The sequence below is a fragment of the Chamaea fasciata genome, unplaced genomic scaffold (assembly GCF_029207755.1).
Source record: "Chamaea fasciata isolate MVZ Bird 193981 ecotype frontalis unplaced genomic scaffold, bChaFas1.0.hap1 SCAF_8, whole genome shotgun sequence".
NCBI lineage: Eukaryota > Metazoa > Chordata > Aves > Passeriformes > Sylviidae > Chamaea > Chamaea fasciata.
The window spans coordinates 591,330-612,320 of NW_027094093.1; the positions used below are offsets into that span (position 1 = coordinate 591,330).

A 20,991-nucleotide genomic window follows, 5' to 3' on the forward strand; every position below is an offset into this window, starting at 1 on the left:
ATCCTCCATCTCCCGCTGTCCCTGCCCTCCCAGAGCTTTCCCTGTGGGATACCCCAGAGCTGAGGCCGGCCCCAAACCCAACATGTAGGAGAACAAGGGGAACAAGGGAGATGTGATCAGGTGAGTGACTGGGATCTGCAGTCACTGGAGACACTGGGAGCACTGAGCAATGTTGATCACCTGCAGACAAGGCTGAGGGTTTTGGGGAATTGCTCAGCTGTGGCAATTCTCATATCTAGAACAGTCTGCAGATCCCGAGTGGGTTCAATTCCCAGCCCCGGAGCAGAGTCCAGAGGGGAATGTCCCCTGCCCTGACCCTCACCCTGTCCCCCCACAGCCACCGTGCCCACCCAGAGCACCTGGGTCCCGCTCTGCACAGCTGCTCCACATGCAGGCTGCCAGGGACCCCATGCCCAACAAGGCTCCCACTCCAGCCCTGTCCCTGCCTGGGACATGCCCGCAGCTCCCCAAGGCCCTTGTCCCCACAAAGGGTCTCTGCAATGCCCTGGCCCTGGGCCCAGGCCAGTGCTGGCCCTGAACAGGATGTTCCCATCCCGAGGGACATGGACAAGGGGACATTTTTCCCCAGGCAGCCACTGGGAACTAATTGGGCAAACAGAGGTGCCCTGGGAGGAGGAGGAGGAGGGATGTGGGTTCCCTGCCAGCATCTCTGATAAGCCCTGTTTACCCAGGGCCCGAGGCACCAGGAAGACACTCAGCAATCTTGTTCTTCCTGGCAGTGCCTGGCGTGGGGCAGTGTGGGCAGGGGGAGGTTCAGGCAGCTGGAGGCCCTTGCTCCCTGCAGGTCTGACAGTGGGGAGAGCCTGCAGAACAGGGCAGAGCTGGGGGCACAGGTGGGAGCAGCCCCTGGGGCACCCCACACCTGTGCTGCTCCCTTGCTGCCATCAGCCAAGGCTGGAGCCCCAACCTGGGGACAGTGGCCAAAGCCTGCCCAACTCCAGGCTCAGAAATTCCACTCCCTTCATGCATCTAGGGTGCTGTCTGATGGGGGCAGAAACTCCTGTTGGCCAAGCATGATTTCCTTAGGTCAATCCATGCTGACCACTCCTGGCCCCCCTCCCTGGCATCCCTGTGGTCAGGTGGCCTCCAGGATCAGCTGTTCCATGCCCAGTGCAGGGATGGAGGGGACCTTGCCTGGCCTGTGATGCCTTAGGATCACAGGAGGCCATTATGATTATCTTATTATATATTTTGCTTTTATTATTATTATATATTTATATATTATATATTTAGCAGGTTTTTCCCCCAATATTTGTAAGCCATTTTTACTGTGTAACTCAAAACTCCATATACAGTGTTGACTACTGTCTTCACATTTTGGTCAGACAAAACAATTCCCCAATATGTAAATGGACCAAACTTAAAAAAAGTATAAAAACTCATGACCCATTGTCCCTTTTAGGTGTAGCCCCTGGGGGCTTCATCTGCATTAAATGTACCTGAGGACCCTGCAAAAAATATACCCACTTTTTATTCCCTTGTACTTATCTGGCCTCTGTTTTTAGGGAAGCCTGGGAAGGCATCACCTGCATTTCCCTGCTGCCCTTTGGGAAGAGTGGAGTGACACTGGCTTCCTTCCAGCCCTCAGGCCCCTCTCCTGACTGCCCCAGCCTGGTAAAGACTGTCATGGGAGGCCTGTCTGGGGTGTCCCCCAGCTCCCTCAGCGCTCCCCAATGTCTCTATCAGCACCCTCAGACTTTGGGATGCCAAGTTTGCCCAGGGCATCTCTGACCAAATCTCCAAGGGGTGAGGGAAAGTCTTTTCCACCATTCTTTGTCACTGCTCTCCTGGGTCAGACATTGCTGAGAGCTGCTCTTCTTTTACAGAAAGGTCAACTCCACCACTCCCTTGTCTGTCCTGCTTTTCCAAAACCCCTGGAGCTGTTCCCGAAAACTCACCAAACATGGAGCAATTGCTCCAGTCTCTCTGGGCCATCCAAGTCTCACAACTGCACAAAATCTCTCAGTCTCTGGGTTTTCTTCCCATCCCTCATGATTTAGGACCCCGGCCCTTCAGTGAGGCATTGAAAAGTGTCAGTGTCCTAGCAGGGATGTCAGAGGACACCCCCCGAGGGTGGTGTCTCACCTAGGAGGCACCTCTGTTTGCCCAATTAGTTCCCAGTGGCTGCCTGGGGAAAAATGTCCCCTTGTCCATGTCCCTCGGGATGGGAACATCCTGTTCAGGGCCAGCACTGGCCTGGGCCCAGGGCCAGGGCATTGCAGAGACCCTTTGTGGGGACAAGGGCCTTGGGGAGCTGCGGGCATGTCCCAGGCAGGGACAGGGCTGGAGTGGGAGCCTTGTTGGGCATGGGGTCCCTGGCAGCCTGCATGTGGAGCAGCTGTGCAGAGCGGGACCCAGGTGCTCTGGGTGGGCACGGTGGCTGTGGGGGGACAGGGTGAGGGTCAGGGCAGGGGACATTCCCCTCTGGACTCTGCTCCGGGGCTGGGAATTGAACCCACTCGGGATCTGCAGACTGTTCTAGATATGAGAATTGCCACAGCTGAGCAATTCCCCAAAACCCTCAGCCTTGTCTGCAGGTGATCAACATTGCCCAGTGCTCCCAGTGTCTCCAGTGACTGAAGATCCCAGTCACTCACCTGATCACATCTCCCTTGTTCTCCTACATGTTGGGTTTGGGGCCGGCCTCAGCTCTGGGGTATCCCACAGGGAAAGCTCTGGGAGGGCAGGGACAGCAGGAGATGGAGGATTTGGCACTGGGGGCTGCTGGAGGATGGATTGTGTTGGAGTGGGGGTTGTCCCCACAGGGTCCCCAGCTGCCTTGGGATCCCTGCCTGCCCCCTTGCCCCCTCAGGGTGCCTGGGCCCTTCCAGGGGCAGCTGCCCTGTGCAGGAGGGGAGGGGGGCTGGATCCGTTCCGCAGGTGGGATGGACTCTGGGCCAGGGCTGGGCTTGTGGTCAGGGCTGGGGGCTGTGCCAAGCCGTGCTTTGGCCTGGGGGCTGTTGGGGAGGCCACAGGGAGGAGTCCTGGCAGGGATAAAGGCTCTCCTGCCCTGCTGCAGCCTCAGGCAGTGCTGCCCAGTGCCAGAGGAAGATGAAGGTGGCTGTGCTCGGTGTGGCCCTGCTCTTCTGCATCCTGCTGTGCCCCCCGGCACAGGCCAAGGTGAGGCACCAGCCAAACGCTGTCCCCACATCCTGTCCTTTCTTGCCTCCCATCCCACCCTTTTGATCCCTTCACAAATTTCCTTCCTGCTCTCTCCTCTGTGTCCTATCCAGGGTCTCCAAACACCCTCCCACTGACCATTCCCAAGGCCTTTCCTTCCATTTCCCCCCTCAATCCTTTGCCTTTCATCCTGGCCACCGCAGCGGGGTTCCCTGTACAATTCCCTGACCTGCCTCCTGCCTCACACCCCCTCTCTCAGTCCTGTCCCTTTTGTCCCCACCCATCATCCTCCTTCTGTCCGCACCAGGCCCCTCCCTTTCACTCCCATGTCCCACACCACAAGTCCTTTCTCCTGCCCTCTTCCTTACACCATGCTCCTTCCACACCCCCAGCCCAGTCCCTTGGGCTCTCAGGTTTCCCCAGTTCAGTGTCTTTGGGTCTGCCCCACCTCCAACAGATCTCCTTGGAGGCCCTGAATCCTAGGCCTTTGCCTCCACCCTGCTCCCTGCACCCATGTCCCCCCACAGCCCCACAAGGCCCAGTGCAGACCAAGCCTTTGTTCTCCTTTCCAGGGACTCCTGGAAGGAATCCCAGATGAATCTCAGGAGGTGAGTGGGGTGCTGGGGTTGGTGGGCATCCCCTCTGGGAATTGGGGGCAGTTGTGTCCCCCCATCCCTTGCTGGCACCTGGGACATGCCAGTGACCAGTGAGGTCTCCTGCTCTCTCTGCAGCTGGATTTAGACAGTGTTGAGATCTTGAATACAACTCTGGTGCGTACCAGGAGTTCTGCCTCTGTCAGACCCTCCCCTTGCATGGCCACCACAGCCCAGACCATCCCAGTGTGTCCCAGCACAGGACAGTGCAGCCGTGCTGACACCCCAGACAAGTCCCCTGCCCCAGGGATGGTCCCCAGGGATCCTCTTGCCCCGGGCCCCTGTGCATGGCCATCCCTGTCCCCCCAGCAGCCCCGCCTGGCCCAGGACAAAGCCCCTGTCCCAGTTGTGCCTCTTGGCCAGGCCCCCCGTGCTTGTGGGCAGGAGCACAGCAGCCCCTGCACCCCATTGCTCCCATAGGCCCCTTCCCCAAGGATCCCCTTGCTTTCCCCTTTGCTCCCAGTCCAGCCCAGTGCCCCCAGTGTGTCTCTAAAACTGCCTTTGTCCCCAGCCCCCTTTGGCTAAAAGGTTGGCTGGAAAGCTGAGGCAGCACATCAACAGTACTTTTCATGGATAGGTGGCAACACTTGGTGGTCCCCAGGCTCTCACATGATCCTGTGAGATTCATGGGGGACCCTGGAGTTTTCCGGATGGCCAGTTTGGGGCCAGTAAAGGGACACAAAGGGGGCTTTCACTGATCCGTTTCCTGGGAGTGCTGCACAGAGCTGCCTTCAAGTCTTTCCTTGCACTTGGGGAGATCTTGGAAACCCCACAGTTCCCATGGGTGCCAGTTCTCTTGCAGGTTTTTGGGCATCCCAGGGCTTAGGGGGTCTGGGGGCCCTGTGGATCTGAAGAGCCAAATCCTGTCCTGGGTCGATCCAGGGCCTCAATTCCTTTCTTCCTCCAGAAACAGGGGTGGGCTCAAGACTCCTCTCCTGTCCTAGTGGACACAGGGGATCGCTTTTTGGTCTCTGTGTTTTAGGATTGGAACTGTTGGTGAAAAGCATGTCCTGTCCCCCTCCAGTGACATGAGGAGATCATCATCCCTGGAGGAATCACCTGATCCCCTGTGAGCCTTTTTCCTCAAATGAGCAATAAATCCATTCAGCAAAGCTACACTGTGTTTCTGTGTGTCTCTGTCTGTGTGTGTGCTCCAAAGGAAATTCCCCCAAACCTTCAAAAAGTTTCCCCCAGAGGTGTTGTCTTGTCTCGGTGTCTATCTGCACATCCCATCACTCTGTCACTGTCACCTCCACACATCTCTGACCTCACTGGCATCTCCCAGGTTTGCACTGAACTCCTCCCTCCTGCTCCCCACCACCAGGAATGACCATGGGAGCTCAGACCAGGAGCACCCAAGCCAGGGGTAATGCCAGGATAGTGAGCACCTGGCAGAGGCAGGAAGAATCCCTCCATTCCAGTGGGCTGTGGGGTGCAAGGGGGCCAGCTGTGTCCCCATCCCAGTCCCTGAGCTACAAATCAGGGAGGAGATGCCTCAGCTGCCTCAGCTGAATCACTTCCCTCAGCCCTTGGCCTGGGAAGTGCCTACCTGCAGCACAGCCTCTAGAGGAGACTTTCCACAACGAAGACAAAAGAGAGGAATTTTTTTCCCTCTCCCTCATCCCTCCCTCCCACGCGACTTCCTTGTTATCTCTTAGTAAACCAACAGAAAAGCATCTGCAATGAGGTGTTTCTGAGGGTTGGTTCCTAAATAGACCAAAGGAAGGTTTTCTGCCAGGGCAAAAGTGAGAAATGTAGGATTTGGTCAGATAGATTAAAACATGACTGTGAAGGCCCAGGGGCCTGCCACCAGGAGAGACACCCTTTTAGATTAGGGTGAGAAAAACCTTCCTTCCATGGGCCTTTGCAGCCACATGTTAATATTTTTTAGGTTTCATTGTTTCATTGGTTTGTCAAGTTATGTCACCCTGTTCAGCCTGCGTTCACTATATAGGCACCCCTCCTAGAATGTTCTTCCATTCCTTGAATCCCTTTGGGTTAATTTGGCCACAGTGTTCTGTAGCAATGTATTTGAACAGTTTAGGCCATAATGTACTCCAGACAAACCATTCATAGTTATTTTCATCAGAACCCTCAGGAATTTGTCAAGGTTACTAAAACATAAGCAGAGACCAAGACTGCAAGAGCTAGATAAAAGAGGGCCATGAAGCGATGGACTGTAACCAATCATATTTCCTGAAGGGTGCATGCTGAACACGTGGACAGGATAGAGGCACCAATTAAGTAATGTGTGAATGCATGAACAGTAGTTTTAGAATGTATAAATATAGCTTAATGTGAAAAATAAACGGCTTCTGCTTAATCATATTGGTTGTCCAGAAGTCCTGAGCTCCGACATGTTGGTGACCTACCACGTGATAGATGCCATAATATGGAAGCAGACTGGACTTTTTGGACTCTGAAGAGGGTACAGCAGAGTGAAAAAGAGAGAAGCCCCAGTCAGAGACCACTGTGGCAGGACCATGGTGGGGAGGAGTTGAAGGACAGCTCCACGGAGTTGAGAGAAAGAGCACTCCTGGGAAACAGACTCTGGAAAAAATATGCATACGCTGCAGCAGAAAAGGTGAGCGGCCGGGGAGCTGGGAGGATGGAAAAGGCGTTGTCAAAAGAAGAACAAGATACACTAAATATCATCCAGCGTATTCTCTCTAAGAGAGAAAGTATGACCTGGAGGTCTTAAAGAAATTACTGAAATGGGGTCAGGAGAGAGGATATTTTACCACCCCCAGGAGTGTTTTTGACAACTTCAAATGGGAAAGGCTGGGAATAGAGCTTTGAGATGCTGTGAGTGATGGTTCAAAAGAAACCAAGGGATTAAGCACAGTGTGGAAGGTAATAACCATGGTGCTATTGCAGGTAAAAGCTGAAAAAACAGCTGTGGCAAGAGCAGCGGCCGCTTTGGAGCCAGACGGCCCTGTGGCAGCATTCCCAACATTTGCACAAGAATTTTTTTGGGGAAAGAACCTGCTATACCATCCCTACCATCTACCCCCCAGAGCCAGAGGGGGGTAGGTGGTTCCACAGGCGCTTGCAAGCAGTAACAATATGGAGCAAAAGCCCACGCCAGCTCCGGAGCTTGCATCAGAATCAGAGAAAATTGAGGTGGACGTGCTGCTTCCCCTGTCGGCACCAGGATTACCTATGGGGTGCCCCATGGTTTCCTCTGAAGAGTTAACAAAAGTGTAAGGAGGGTATGTCTACCCCCCACTGCCTCTCTCGCTGTTGGAATCACCTCAGCTTAGCTGTAGCAGATATTCAAATGTAGAATATGGGTATTCACATGCGGAACATCTGCATCGCTTTGAAAAGCTTTGAAAAGGACAAACATCGGTGGCAGCAGAAAGAATCAGCTGAACTTAGAGCTTTGATAGATCAACAAATAATGCAAAGAGAAAATGCAGACAGAACTGTAACACACTGCTGACAGCAGAAGGGAAAAGAAGTGATAAATCAAGTGTGATTTATCACTTGTGTGTAAATCAGCTTACCGTAGGCTCAATCTGGACCACACCAGCAGCAAGGATCAGTGAGCCGACTCTCCAGGGAAAGTAACCCTGATGATGAAACTGTGTCACGAGCAGAAGAGAGGAGGAAAGAGCAGGACCAAGATTTTGACTGGTACTGTGGAATGTGAGGAATGACCAATCCCCCAATGACTCAACTCGACGACAACCAGGAGCGCAGGCAACAGCAGAAGGAGGAGAGAAGCCCCGAGCAATGGAGGCAAAGTCCTGAACAGAATTTCCCAAGCCACTTTGGGTCTGATGACAGGCTCCTGCTCGGCAGTGGTGGGGAATCATATGAGACGCTTTGATTGAGGGTGAGTTCATCCTGCAAGCTTTCCTGGTTAATCTCTGCCCCTGGTAACCCAAACCAACATCAGTGGGTCGCGCTGGATTGGAAGCTTGCCCATGAGAGGCAAAAAGTGGTAATGCAATACGGCTTGACCAATCCTTAGGTACAGACCTTGTTGGATCACATTTTTACTAGCAGTTTAATGGTTCCATTTGACTGTAAAAAGCTGGAAGACACCTTTTTAAAACCCACGCAGAGACTGCTGTGGCAAGCAGACAGGGAAAAACAGGTAGGTGATGCTGTGACTGTAAATCTCGGGCTTCCTCAAGGGGACCCATAGCAGTTCGCAACTCCAGATACGATGTTGGGGAAAGGGCCGTTTGCTGATCAGCAAGCTCAGGCAAGATTACATGCAGCAATCTTACAATAGTCTCAGAAGCTAGCATGGGAAGCATTCCATGCTGTCCCAGATATGGGACTTTATCATCATCTTATACCACTACTAAGCAAGAGGTAAAGGAAACTTTTATGGGTTTTCTAGATCACCTTAGAGGTATGATCAATCAAGTTCAGGGAATGTCTCCAGATGTTAAAGCTGCTCTTGGGATGCAATTGGCCATGGAGGATGCAAATTCCACCTGTAAGAGGATTTTGCAAACTTTGCCACAAACAGCCTCTCTAGTAGAGATGATTGAGGCTTGTTCCAGAGTTGGAACTCCAGAGGAAAAAAGCCACTTATTTAGCCAAAGCGATGGTAGTGGCTCCTAAACCACTGGTTCAATGAGGAAAAGGTAACAGACTGAAATGTTTTAATTGTGGGAAACCTGGTCGCTTCAAAGCTCAGTGTCATGCTAGAGCCATGAAGAAAAGTAAGGCAACAGCAATATCTACTGGTTCTTCGAGAAACTGCAATAGATGTTATAAGTTTGGGCACAGAGTGAATGAATGCAAGTTGAGATGCAAAAAAAGATTGAATGCTACTGGGAAACGAGAGACAGAGTGCAAAAGCGGGACACACGATGTCACAAATGCACCCCCAAAACCAGGCAGCTGCCTGGATGTCCTCAACTCAGTAACAATAGGAAGTGCCAGAGTGGACCTGGAAACAGCAATAGAGATAACCCTGAAGGACATTTACATACAGGTTGTTCCATGAACAGCAAACGGAGCCTTAGAATATAGACTCAGTGACCTGTTGATAAGGAGATCATCCACATCAAAGCAAGGCATTTTTGATTTGCCTGGACTAATTGATGCAGATTATTTGGGCAATATTGGGATAATGGTGCAAACACTGAGATCACCCATCCATATTCCAAAAAGCACTTGACTGGCAGAACTGATTCCCTTTAAGGCCAAGGTTCCTAGACAAGGGGTCATGCTGATGGGGGATGGAGGTTTTGGGTCAACGGGAACCCCTCAGGTGATGTTTACCATACCATTATCAGGAGCAAAACCAATTAAATACATTACTTTTCAGCACCTTGATGGAGGAACCCTGATAACAAAAGCCGTGTTGCTGGACACAGGTTCATGTTACCATTGTTCCCTCGTTTGAGTGGCCTGCTACATAGCCTCTGAATACCCTGGGAACACCAGTTATGGTGGTGGGGGTTATGCAGATGACTCAAGTTAGTGAAACACTCTTAACAGTGTGGGTTGACAAAGAAGCACATTTGTGCCCAGGTGAGACCTTACGTAATGAATACAACAGTCTGGCTACTGGGATGGGATGCATTGAACCAGATGGGTCTCCATCTCACCAATGAGGGTTTTTAGGGGCAGTCGTTGAGCAGCAGCCAATCCTAAAACTAAAATGGCAGACAGAAACGCCAATATGGATTGACCAATGACCACTGTCTAAAGAAAAAAGCTTACCCATGTGTCTTGGTTTAGGAAGACAGGTATCTGCTAGGTAAAATTACAATCAGAGGCTCTTTGGCAAAGATTTGGGAAATAGGAATAGCAGTTCTTTACTAGTATGTAATACAAAGCAAACAAACACAAAAAAAACTCCCCCCCCCACCAAACAACTACAGCATTAATGACAAACGACAACAGTACCAAGAACCTTGAGGGCTTTGTTTCACAAAACCCAGGGCAGTTTGGTTTCGGTGTCCCTGCAGGATCCTCCGAGCACCAAGCTGGAACAGTGGAAAAGTCCCGGGCTGGTAGCTGGGATGGCAGGGTGTCCCGGCAGGCAGGGGCAGGATGTCCCGGCAGCGCAGGGGGTGCAGGGTCACGCTGCAGCAAGAGGAGCAGCACCGAAGGAGCCGAAGGCGAGGCAGAAAAACGGCCCAGCTTCTGCGAGTGGCAGAGAAAAACTCAGGATTCAGGTCGAACCGGTGATAGTAGATTTCCCAGGACTGGATCCCTTTGGCCACAGTGAAACTCCTCCAGCCAGCAACAGCCATTCCCCGCTCCGCGTGCTTTGCGGCAGCTGAGCTCCTCGAGGAGCGGCAGACATGCGCCTACCCGAACGCCGGAAGCAGAAAAGCACGCAGCTGCCTCAAGCTTTGTCTTTTACCTGCGTTATCTCCCCCTTCCACCTTTTGTCCACCTCTTTGTTTCAGTTAAGTACTCTCAAGTATCCAACACTTGGTCTCCTTGGTAACTTGTGGGGAAAAAATTCTTTAGAGAAAGAAGGAACAAACCTAACCCCCAACATTATCCACCCCGAATTTTTTTCCCATACCAACATATTACATTGAGTTTTAACTGTTAAAAATACATATATATATATGCAAATATGGATGCAGCCACATTGTCATGGGTAGTTCACCCCAAAACAAGGTCCCCTTGAGGTATGCATCGGGTCTCTCCATCCTTTTGCATCACCCACCAGGTGCAACCTGGTCCCTGAGCGAAGACAACCCCACGGATGGGATTGTCTTTGCTGGAGGCAGGATTAATCCAAACAGTTTTTCCCAGCATACCTCTCATGTGTACCACTGGAACCTTATCTCCGTCTGTCTTTTGCAAGGGCTCAGATTGGGCAGGACCTGCTCGGTTGGTGGAACCTCGAGTGTTCACCAACCAGGTGGCCTTTGCTAAATTAGTATCCCAATTCTTAAAGGTTCCCCCACCCAGTGCTTTCAAGGTAGTTTTAAGCAGGCCATTGCACCGTTCAACTTTCCCGGCCGCTGGTGCATGATAAGGAATATGGTACACCCACTCAATGCCATGTTCTCTAGCCCAGGTGCTTATAAGACTATTCTTGAAATGAGTCCCATTGTCCGACTCGATTCTGTCAGGGGTGCCATGTCTCCACAGGACTTGTTTTTCCAGGCCCAGGATGGTGTTCCGGGCAGTAGCATGAGGCACAGGGTAGGTCTCCAACCATCCAGTGGTGGCTTCCACTATGGTTAGCACATAACGCTTGCCCTGGCGGGTTTGGGGAAGGGTGATGTAGTCAATCTGCCAGGCTTCCCCATATTTATATTTGGACCACCGCCCACCATACCATAAGGGCTTCACCCGCTTGGCTTGCTTGATTGCAGCACATGTCTCACAGTCATGGATAACCTGAGAAATACTGTCCATGGTTAAATCCACCCCTCGGTCTCGGGCCCACTTATAGGTGGCATCTCTGCCCTGATGACCCGAGGCATCATGGGCCCATCGGGCTAGGAACAACTCTCCCTTGTGTTGCCAATCTAAATCTATCTTTGACACTTCTATCTTGGCAGCCTGATCTACCTGCTTGTTGTTTTGGTGTTCCTCATTAGCCCGACTCTTGGGAACATGGGCATCTACATGGCGGACTTTCACAGGCAGCTTCTCTAAACGAGTGGCAACGTCCTTCCATTCATCAGCAGCCCAGATTGGTTTTCCTCTACGCTGCCAGTTGGCCTTTTTCCACCTTTCCAGCCAGCCCCACAGAGCATTGGCTACCATCCACGAATCAGTGTAGAGGTAGAGCTTTGGCCACTTCTCTCTTTCAGCAATGTCAAGGGCTAATTGAACAGCTTTGAGTTCAGCAAGCTGACTTGATCCCCCTTCTCCTTCAGTGGCTTCTGCAACCTGTCGTGTGGGGCTCCATACGGCTGCTTTCCACTTACGGTTCATTCCCACGATGCGACAGGAACCGTCAGTGAAAAGAGCGTAGTGTGTTTCTTCTGCTGGCAGTTGGTTGTACGGAGGAGCTTCTTCAGCCCGTGTCACTGGTTCCTGCTCCTCTTCGTCCGTGAGACCGAAGTTTTCTCCTTCCGGCCAGTTTGTAATTATCTCCAAAATCCCAGGGCGATTTGGGTTTCCAATACGGGCACGCTGTGTGATGAGGGCAGTCCATTTGCTCCATGTGGCATCAGTGGCATGGTGCGTGGAGGGAGCCTTTCCTTTAAACATCCACCCCAGCACTGGTAGTCGGGGTGCCAAGAGGAGTTGTGCTTCTGTGCCAATCACTTCTGAGGCGGCTTGAACTCCTTCATAGGCGGCCAAGATCTCCTTCTCTGTGGGAGTGTAGTTGGCTTCAGATCCTCTGTAACTTCGACTCCAGAATCCCAGTGGTCGGCCTCGGGTCTCCCCTGGCACCTTCTGCCAAAGGCTCTAGGACAAACCGTTGTTCCCGGCTGCAGAATAAAGCACATTCTTCACATCTGGTCCCGTCCTGACTGGGCCAAGGGCTACTGCATGAGCAATCTCCTGCTTGATCTGGGCAAAGGCGTGTTGCTGTTCAGGGCCCCAGTGGAAATTGTTTTTCTTGCGGGTAACCAGGTAGAGAGGGCTCACGATCTGACTGTACTCAGGAATGTGCATCCTCCAAAAACCTATGGCTCCTAGGAAAGCTTGTGTTTCCTTTTTGCTGGTCGGTGGAGACATTGCTGTGATCTTATCAATGACCTCAGTGGGGATCTGCCGCCGTCCATCTTGCCACTTTACTCCCAGGAACTGGATCTCTCTGGCAGGTCCCTTGACTTTGCTCTTCTTGATGGCAAACCCAGCTTTCAGCAAAATCTGGATGATCCTCTCTCCTTTCTCGAACACTTCAGCTGCAGTCTTTCCCCACACAATGATGTCATCAATGTACTGTAGATGTTCCGGAGCCTCACCTTTCTCCAGTGCAGCCTGGATCAGCCCATGGCAGATGGTGGGGCTGTGTTTCCACCCCTGGGGCAGCCGGTTCCAGGTGTACTGCACGCCCCTCCAGGTGAAAGCAAACTGAGGCCTGCATTCTGCAGCCAGAGGAATGGAGAAAAATGCATTGGCAATGTCAATAGTGGCATACCACCTCGCTGCCTTGGACTCTAGCTCGTACTGAAGTTCCAGCATGTCCGGCACAGCAGCGCTCAGCGGTGGAGTCACTTCATTCAATGCACGATAGTCCACAGTCAGTCTCCATTCTCCATCAGACTTGCGCACAGGCCAGATGGGGCTGTTGAGGGGGGAGTGGGTTTTGCTGACCACCCCTTGGCTCTCCAGCTCACGGATCATCTTGTGGATGGGGATCACGGCGTCCCGATTTGTCCGATACTGCCGACGGTGCACTGTCGAGGTGGCAACAGGTACTTGTTGTTCTTCTACCTTCAGGAGTCCCACTGCAGATGGGTTCTCTGATAGTCCTGGCAAGGTGTTCAACTGCTTAATGTTCTCTGTCTCCACAGCAGCTATTCCAAAAGCCCATCTGAGTCCTTTAGGGTCTTTATAATATCCATTCCTGAGGAAGTCTATGCCCAGAATACATGGAGCCTCTGGGCCGGTCACAATCGGAAGTTTCTGCCACTCCTTCCCGGTCAGGCTCACCTCGGCTTCAACCAGAGTCAGTTCCTGTGATCCCCCCGTCACCCCGGCAATGGAAATCGGTTCTGCCCCCACATGTCCTGATGGCATTAGAGTACACTGCGACCCAGTATCTACTAAAGCTTCATATTTTTGTGGCTCTGATGTGCCAGGCCATCGAATCCACACAGTCCAAAAAACCCGATTTTCCCGTGCCTCTTCCTGGCTAGAGGCAGGGCCCCTCTAGCACTGGTTATTATTCCCTTCTTGGACATACATGGTAGAGGTTCCTTCGAGGGAATCTGACACAGCATTCCCACCTCCGTAATACCTGGCAGCTTGCTCATGGGAGGCTGAGGCTACCTTCATTCTAGTGGAACTCCCTCTGTTAGCGTTTCTCTCCTTGAGCTCACGTACCCGTGCTGCCAGGACAGAAGTAGGTTTCCCATGCCACGCTCCCATGTCCTCCCCATGGTCCCGCAGATAAAACCACAGGTCAGCTCGAGGGGTGTACCCTCTCTCTCTCGCTGGGGGATGTTGGGTTCTGATTCTGGGGCCTGTGACTCGCACCGGTGCTACATGGGAACTGTTCCTTCTCATCTCCTCTCTCACCTCCTTTATCTCCTCTTTGAGTTCCTTCACCACCGCAGAGACATGAGCCTGCATTGGGCCACTGATCATACTTTCATAATTTCTGAGCTTGTTGGCAACAGAACCCACTGTCTCTCTGTTATCCTCGGCATTAATTGTTGCGATGAATGTGGCGTATTGGGATGGTCCATGAGTTGCCAGATTCCACAACATGTGCCCTGTGCATTTAACCTTGTCGGGGTCATTATCATGCTGTCCGGTCCTCCCAAAAAGTACTTCCAATACTGCCACTTCTCTCAACTGTTGGATTCCTTCCTCAAGGGTCTTCCATCGCATTCTATTGTTGTGCTCTTGCATTCTGTCTCTGTGGACAAATCTCTCTCTCACACTCATTAGAAGTCGTTCCCAAAGGGGAAGGGGCCTTTGCTCTCTTACAAATACCTGATTTATACCTGAGTCCTGGGTCAAGGGTCCCAAATTCCTTGCTTCAGCACTATCCAGTTGCACACCTGTACCCATAAGGTCCCAGACTCGAAGTAGCCAGGCTGTATAAGCCTCACGTCCTCGTCGTGCAATATCTTTTTGCAGATTACGTAGACTTTCATATGTCAGGGACTCAGTGATGATCTCAACCTGTGGCTCTTCTGTGGGCTGTGAGGACCCTCCTTTCTTACCCTTAATATCAGGATCTGACGATTTCACTTTACACTTCCTTGTTTCCACAGGGGCGACTGCTGCTGGCTGTGGCTGCCCTTGTGGTTCAGCTGGAACCTGGACAGTTGTAACATCTGTGGGTTCCACTGCTGCACCATCAGTCTCTGCCTTCTCGGGGCAGGGGGAGGGTTTTTCATGAGCTGGGGAAATGTACTCCTTCAGCATCTGGCCCATCTCATGTATCTCTTTTACCAGAACCTCAACCCAATCCGGGTGGGTCCTTTCTGAGGCAGGCTGTGGGGCAGAGTCAGGCTCTGGGGTATCATCCCTATTCTGTGGGGTAGGTATCAGGGTGGTTATCCAGGTCAATCTTCCCTTATCTCTGAATGCTAAATAGAATACGCATATTAGCAGCACCAGCCATTGTATGATATCATTAGCATTCAGAGAGGATTTAAACCCTTCAAAAACTGGTGGGGCAGACCCAAAGAGATGGGTAAAGGGTTGGGAAAAAGAAACTTCCCCCGGTGTCATTTCCTCACAGTAGGTACCATTGTTAAAGTAAATCCAAAAACACACAGTTAGTGTACGATAGCCCTGAATCCATGTGCCTGCCTTCCAGAGGAAATTAAAAATCCATGAGTTCTTCACCTTATTAAGCCATAAAATAAACTGGATGACAGTCACAGTAGCCTTAGTTATAGGGCCCATGTTTAGATAAGGGCCTGCAAATGGAAGGAATACAGCCACAACCACATGCCACCCAAACCAGGCTAAGTTAGACCACATGATGCAGCCTAATGAGGTTTTTATATCCAACGCACACAAAAGAAAGTACTAGGTTAGTTAAGAACTGCTATTTCTCTTCCCTTTTCTTTTCTCAATGCCCTCAAGCCCCACACTTGGGCGCCAAAATCTGTCTTGGTTTAGGAAGACAGGTATCTGCTAGGTAAAATTACAATCAGAGGCTCTTTGGCAAAGATTTGGGAAATAGGAATAGCAGTTCTTTACTAGTATGTAATACAAAGCAAACAAACACAAAAAAAACTCCCCCCCCCACCAAACAACTACAGCATTAATGACAAACGACAACAGTACCAAGAACCTTGAGGGCTTTGTTTCACAAAACCCAGGGCAGTTTGGTTTCGGTGTCCCTGCAGGATCCTCAGAGCACCAAGCTGGAACAGTGGAAAAGTCCCAGGCTGGTAGCTGGGATGGCAGGGTGTCCCGGCAGGCAGGGGCAGGATGTCCCGGCAGCGCAGGGGGTGCAGGGTCACGCTGCAGCAAGAGGAGCAGCGCCGAAGGAGCCGAAGGCGAGGCAGAAAAACGGCCCAGCTTCTGCGAGTGGCAGAGAAAAACTCAGGATTCAGGTCGAACCGGTGATAGTAGATTTCCCAGGACTGGATCCCTTTGGCCACAGTGAAACTCCTCCAGCCAGCAACAGCCGTTCTCCGCTCCGCGTGCTTTGCGGCAGCTGAGCTCCTCGAGGAGCGGCAGACACGCGCCTACCCGAACGCCGGAAGCAGAAAAGCACGCCGCTGCCTCAAGCTTTGTCTTTTACCTGCGTTATCTCCCCCTTCCACCTTTTGTCCACCTCTTTGTTTCAGTTAAGTACTCTCAAGTATCCAACACTTGGTCTCCTTGGTAACTTGTGGGGAAAAAATTCTTTAGAGAAAGAAGGAACAAACCTAACCCCCAACACCATGTTATGGAATTGGTGTATGAGCAATTGGAAAACGGGGCATATAATACTCTCTATGAGCCCCTGGAACACGCCAATTTTTACAAACCTTAAAAAGTCAGGAAAATGGAGGTTACTATATGACCTTCGAGCCATTAATTCTGTAATGCAGGATATGGGACCCCTGCAGGCTGGCGTACCCTAACCATCAGTGTTACCTGTTAATTGGCAACTGTTATTTATTGACTTAAAAGAATTTTTTCACAATTCCTCTGCATGAGGACGACAATGTGAAGTTTGCCTTCTCAGTGCCATTTATTAACAAGGCAGAGCCAACAAAGAGGTATCAGTGGGTTGTATTGCCACAAGGGATGTGTAATTCTCCCTTGATGTGCCAGCTATATGTTGTATATGTATATGTATATTTCCCCACTGAGAAAATGGTACCCACAGTATCTTATCTATCATTACATGGATTATATTCTTATAGTAGAACACCTGGATGCAGCAAACCTGCTACCTGCCTTACAGCAACAATTGCAGATGGCAGGCCTTCAAATTGCTCCTGAAAAGGTAGAACAACAGGTCCCATGGAAATATTTGGGAATCCTTATCACTGAAGCCCAAATTTGGTCCCACAAATTAACTATTTGTATGGAAATTCGGACTTGGATGGATGCTCAAAAGTTAATTGGGACATAAAGTGGATTCGTAGCACTTGTGGCATAACTAATGAAGACCTTGAGCCCCCCATGCCATTATTTAAAGGGGGAAATCAGACCAATTTGCTGTGTGAATAGACTGAAAAACAACAGAAGAGTCTGACTCAGATTGACACTAAATTGGCTAATTCCTTTGCAGATTGCTGGTCTCCCACTTTACCATTGTCTGTGGCTGTGCTGAATAGGGAAGCACACATAATGGCTATACTAATGCACTGAGATAGCCAAGCTAAACTACTAAAAATCTTGGAATGGGTGTTCTTACCATTTAATTTGAACACATCATTGACCACGCCATGGAAGCTATAGCAAAACGTGTGATCAAGGCACGGAAATGTGTCACCCTGATTCTTCAAGCCTTCTGATGTTTACATATTTCTAATGGAGTCTCTCACAAATGTAACATAAACAAAAGTAGATTGCTTTCGCATATCTCTCTGTGATGGATTGCTGAATTGACCACTGGGGACAGAGAGATGTTCCTCTCATCTTCCAATCCTTGATCAAATCCAAAATTCTATTTAAACCCCAAATCTTAATAAACTTCCCCTTTCTCAGCTCATCTCTCAACCTGAGTGTGGGTTTTTTGTGTCTGTAACAGCGACATCTGGTGACTGCTCATGAGAATTGCAGTGTGTGGAGTCAGCTTTTTAAGGTAACAGGGCTTCTTGGTGACTAGCCTTTTGCAAAAATGGGGTACCCCACGTCCGGAGTTGACGCCTTGGTCTTGGACCTTTGGCAAGTCTTGCTAGAGTGGAAAAAGGCTTCTGTTTCTGAGGATGATTTTAGGCGTTTGTTTTATTGTGGGAAACACTACGGGTTTTTCCCTGATGCTGCAAGAGGCATTTCAGAATGCCTGGGGCCAGTTTGGCGCCTTCATCATCCAGGCTTTGTCTGAAGGTTACGATGCAGACCTGGTGGAGTTAGTGGAGCTCTGGAACCAGTGTTATGATGCTTTAAGAAGTTATGTGAGCTTGGTAGCTCTCGTGGGGGCCCGGGTCTCCCCTGGAGGGTTTTTTAGTTTGGATGCTGAAGCTGGGGGAGAAGAAGGCGCGCCCCTCTTGGAGGCTGGGATAGGGTCCGAGTCGGATTAGGGGGCGGAGCCCTCCCTTTTCTCTCAGAATGCTGCGATGGGGGATGACTCGATCCCTGGCAGAGAGTTCGGTTCCCCAGGGGGGGTGGATGGGGCTCCCAGCCAGCTGGGCGGGGGCCCATGGGCTTCCGGGGAGCCGGCCATGGCAGACGCGGCGGCTGGGCCGGGCCCACTCATCCCTCTGCCCAGGAGACTGAAGAGCGGGGGGGTTCCCCCCCCGGCGCTCTCCCGGTGCTGGGGGAGGGTGCTAAGCTGAGTCTGTCTGATGGCGGGGCTGAGGCGGAGTCTGCGGTGCCAGTAGCACCAGCTCCGCCTGTCCCAGCCCCAAGGAGAAGGAAGAGCGAGGCTGGGGCGGAGTTCTCGCTGGGGGCAACTGCAGCGGGCTCCGTGCCAGCAGCTTTGCCTGCACAGGTCACGGTGGACCCAAAGGTCAGGCAGTCCGTCCCACCCCGCGTGGGGCGGGCGGTGCCCACGGTAGGTCCCTGCATCGCAGGCGGGGCATTGCTGGCTGCGGGGCTGGGCCCCTCCTTCCCTGTGCCAATGCTGCCTGGCGCGGCGGGTGACATGGCTTGTGGGGGAGGGGGCCCAGGCTGGGCAGCCCCATGCTGCCTCCTGCTCCTCCCATGGTTCTTCCCCCTTTGGTGCCACCTGCGTGGCAGGTGCCGCCCGCCCCCCCGGCAGCCAAGCCAGTCTCGGGCAGTGGGGCAGGGCAGGGTCGCGGCTCCGCAAACCGCGCCCCTCCCAGCATCCCGTTCCCCCCATGCCCTGAATCGGGGGGGCTGTGTGATGGCCTCGATCCATCCCCCACTGGGTCTGCATGCCTCGGCTGGACCCGTGCCTGTACCAAGGTCCCTTGTCCGGGTCGCGAAAGCCAGCACTCCTGCCCTGCAGACAGATACGGGCTCTGTGGGGGCTGGAGCGCCCCCGGAGCCGGCGAGCCCCACCCTGCCACTTCCCACGGAACCCAGGGCTGTGGAGGGGTGCCAGTCCCACGAGATGCACTTTTAGTGCAGGCAGGGACATGGCCACCAGGAGGTCAGCACCTCCTTGGAGAGATCAGGATTGTTCAGTTTGTGTTGAGTCTTTTGTTCACAGGACAGAGAGCCAGTGGCAAGAAGGCAGCTGTTCTGAAGCTACCGGGCTGGCTCAGGTTCACTGGACTGTTGTTCTGGCCAGAGTTTGTCCTGAAACAATCTGTACCCTGTCTGTCTCTGAAGCGGACATCACGTTTCTCTCCTTTGCCGCTTGACCTCTGGAATGGACTCTCTCTCAAGACAAGTTCATCACCCATCGGGACATGGTTCAGGAGCTGTTGGACCAGGACCAGCTGGAGCCTTCCTGAAACACTCCTGTTTTCTGCATCAAAAAGAAGTCTAGGAAATGGAGGTTGTTACAAGACCTCCGAAAAGTTATTGTCATGGTGGACAGCATAGGGATGTTGCAGGTTGATATGCCGTTGCCCACCATACTTCCCGCAGATTGGCCGATCCTCACTGTGAATCTGAAAGATTATTTTCTTGTGATTCATTTGTATCCTACAGGTAACATTGACCAATGGAATGATGAATTATCCAATCCCTTGCACGTTTTGGACTGGGTGTTCCTGCCCCATTAGCCACAAAAGACGGCAATTGCATTGTTTGAGCTAACTGCTTGATTTCAGCTGCAATAGATGGCAAAGACACTGTTTGAGCTCACTGCTTGATTTCAGCCTCAAAAGACAGCAATCACTTTGTTTGAGCTCATTGCTTGATTGATAATTAAATGCAGGCAACACTGCTGAGTGTGGATTTTGGGAAGGACAAGATAGGCCATTGTTACTTGGAAGGATGGATCTGAGTAGCAAGTTTTGGAAGGTCATAAGGATGGGTCAGCCCAATTGGGTGAATTGAGGGCTGTTGTCATGGCATTTCCAAAGTTTTCCCAGGAGTCTTTCAATTTAGTCACAGATTCTGCTTCTGTGGCCGACATGGCACAGTGGTTAGGTCATTCAATTTTGAAGGAAGTCAGCAGTGCTGCTTTGTTTCATTTGCTGAAGACCCTGTGTTGTGTGCCACTGAGGCAAAAAAAAAAAACAACAACCAACTTTAAAACAAAAACGGGGAATGCAGGGTGAAACCCCACACACAGTCAATTGGCAAAGCTTTGTATGCCATCAAGAACCTTATGGTGCCACAGAATTGTAATAACCTTGTCATGTTGAAAGCTGGAGACTGTGACCAAATGAAAGGCAGCAAATGGATGAACCATGGAGTGACGACTCAGATGCAGATGATGCGAGTGTTCACTCTGATGGTCCCTCAACAAGACTGAACGTTGTTCATTTTTCTTTTTTCCTAATGCAAAAAGGGTGAGATGTCACCCTGATTCTTTAACCTTCTGATGATTGTTCACATACTTATACTGGAGTCTCTCACACATGTACATAAACAAGGAAGATTGTTTTCATTCCAGTCTGTGATGGACTGCTGAATTGACCACTGGGGTCAGAGAGGTGGTTCCTCTCAACTCCCAATCCTTGATCAAATCCCAAATCCTATTTAAACCTCAAATCATAATAAACTTTTTCTTTTCTCTGCTCACCTCTCAACCTAAGTGAGTGTGGTTCATGTCCGTAACAGTGATGGGTGTATTTTAAGACACTGGAAAGAGCTGGTGGGCTATGATGGTATGGAAACCAAGAGGGAGCTGGTTAAGTTATGTACACAGTGGTGGCCACTCTATAAACTGGATGATGGAGTGAAGTGGCCAGCAAATGATACACTGGACTATGAGACACTTTTACAGGTAATGCTTTTTTTCCAATGAGAACAAAGATGGTCAGAGGTGACTTATGCAGATATGTTTTTCAGCCTTCTAAATCAACCTGAGTGGCAAAGGGATTGTGGAATGAGGCCACCATCTGATCCTTTAGTATTGGCC

At 51.3% G+C, this 20,991-nt stretch overlaps 1 long non-coding RNA gene across 1 annotated transcript; it reads left to right on the forward strand.

Moving 5' to 3' along the window:
* The first annotated feature begins 3,046 nt into the window (after positions 1-3,046).
* Positions 3,047-4,910, forward strand: LOC136292923 (uncharacterized). Its single transcript, XR_010721999.1, has 3 exons — positions 3,047-3,141; positions 3,714-3,749; positions 4,777-4,910. It is a non-coding gene; the product is annotated as an uncharacterized lncRNA (long non-coding RNA).
* Positions 4,911-20,991: the final 16,081 nt, after the last annotated feature.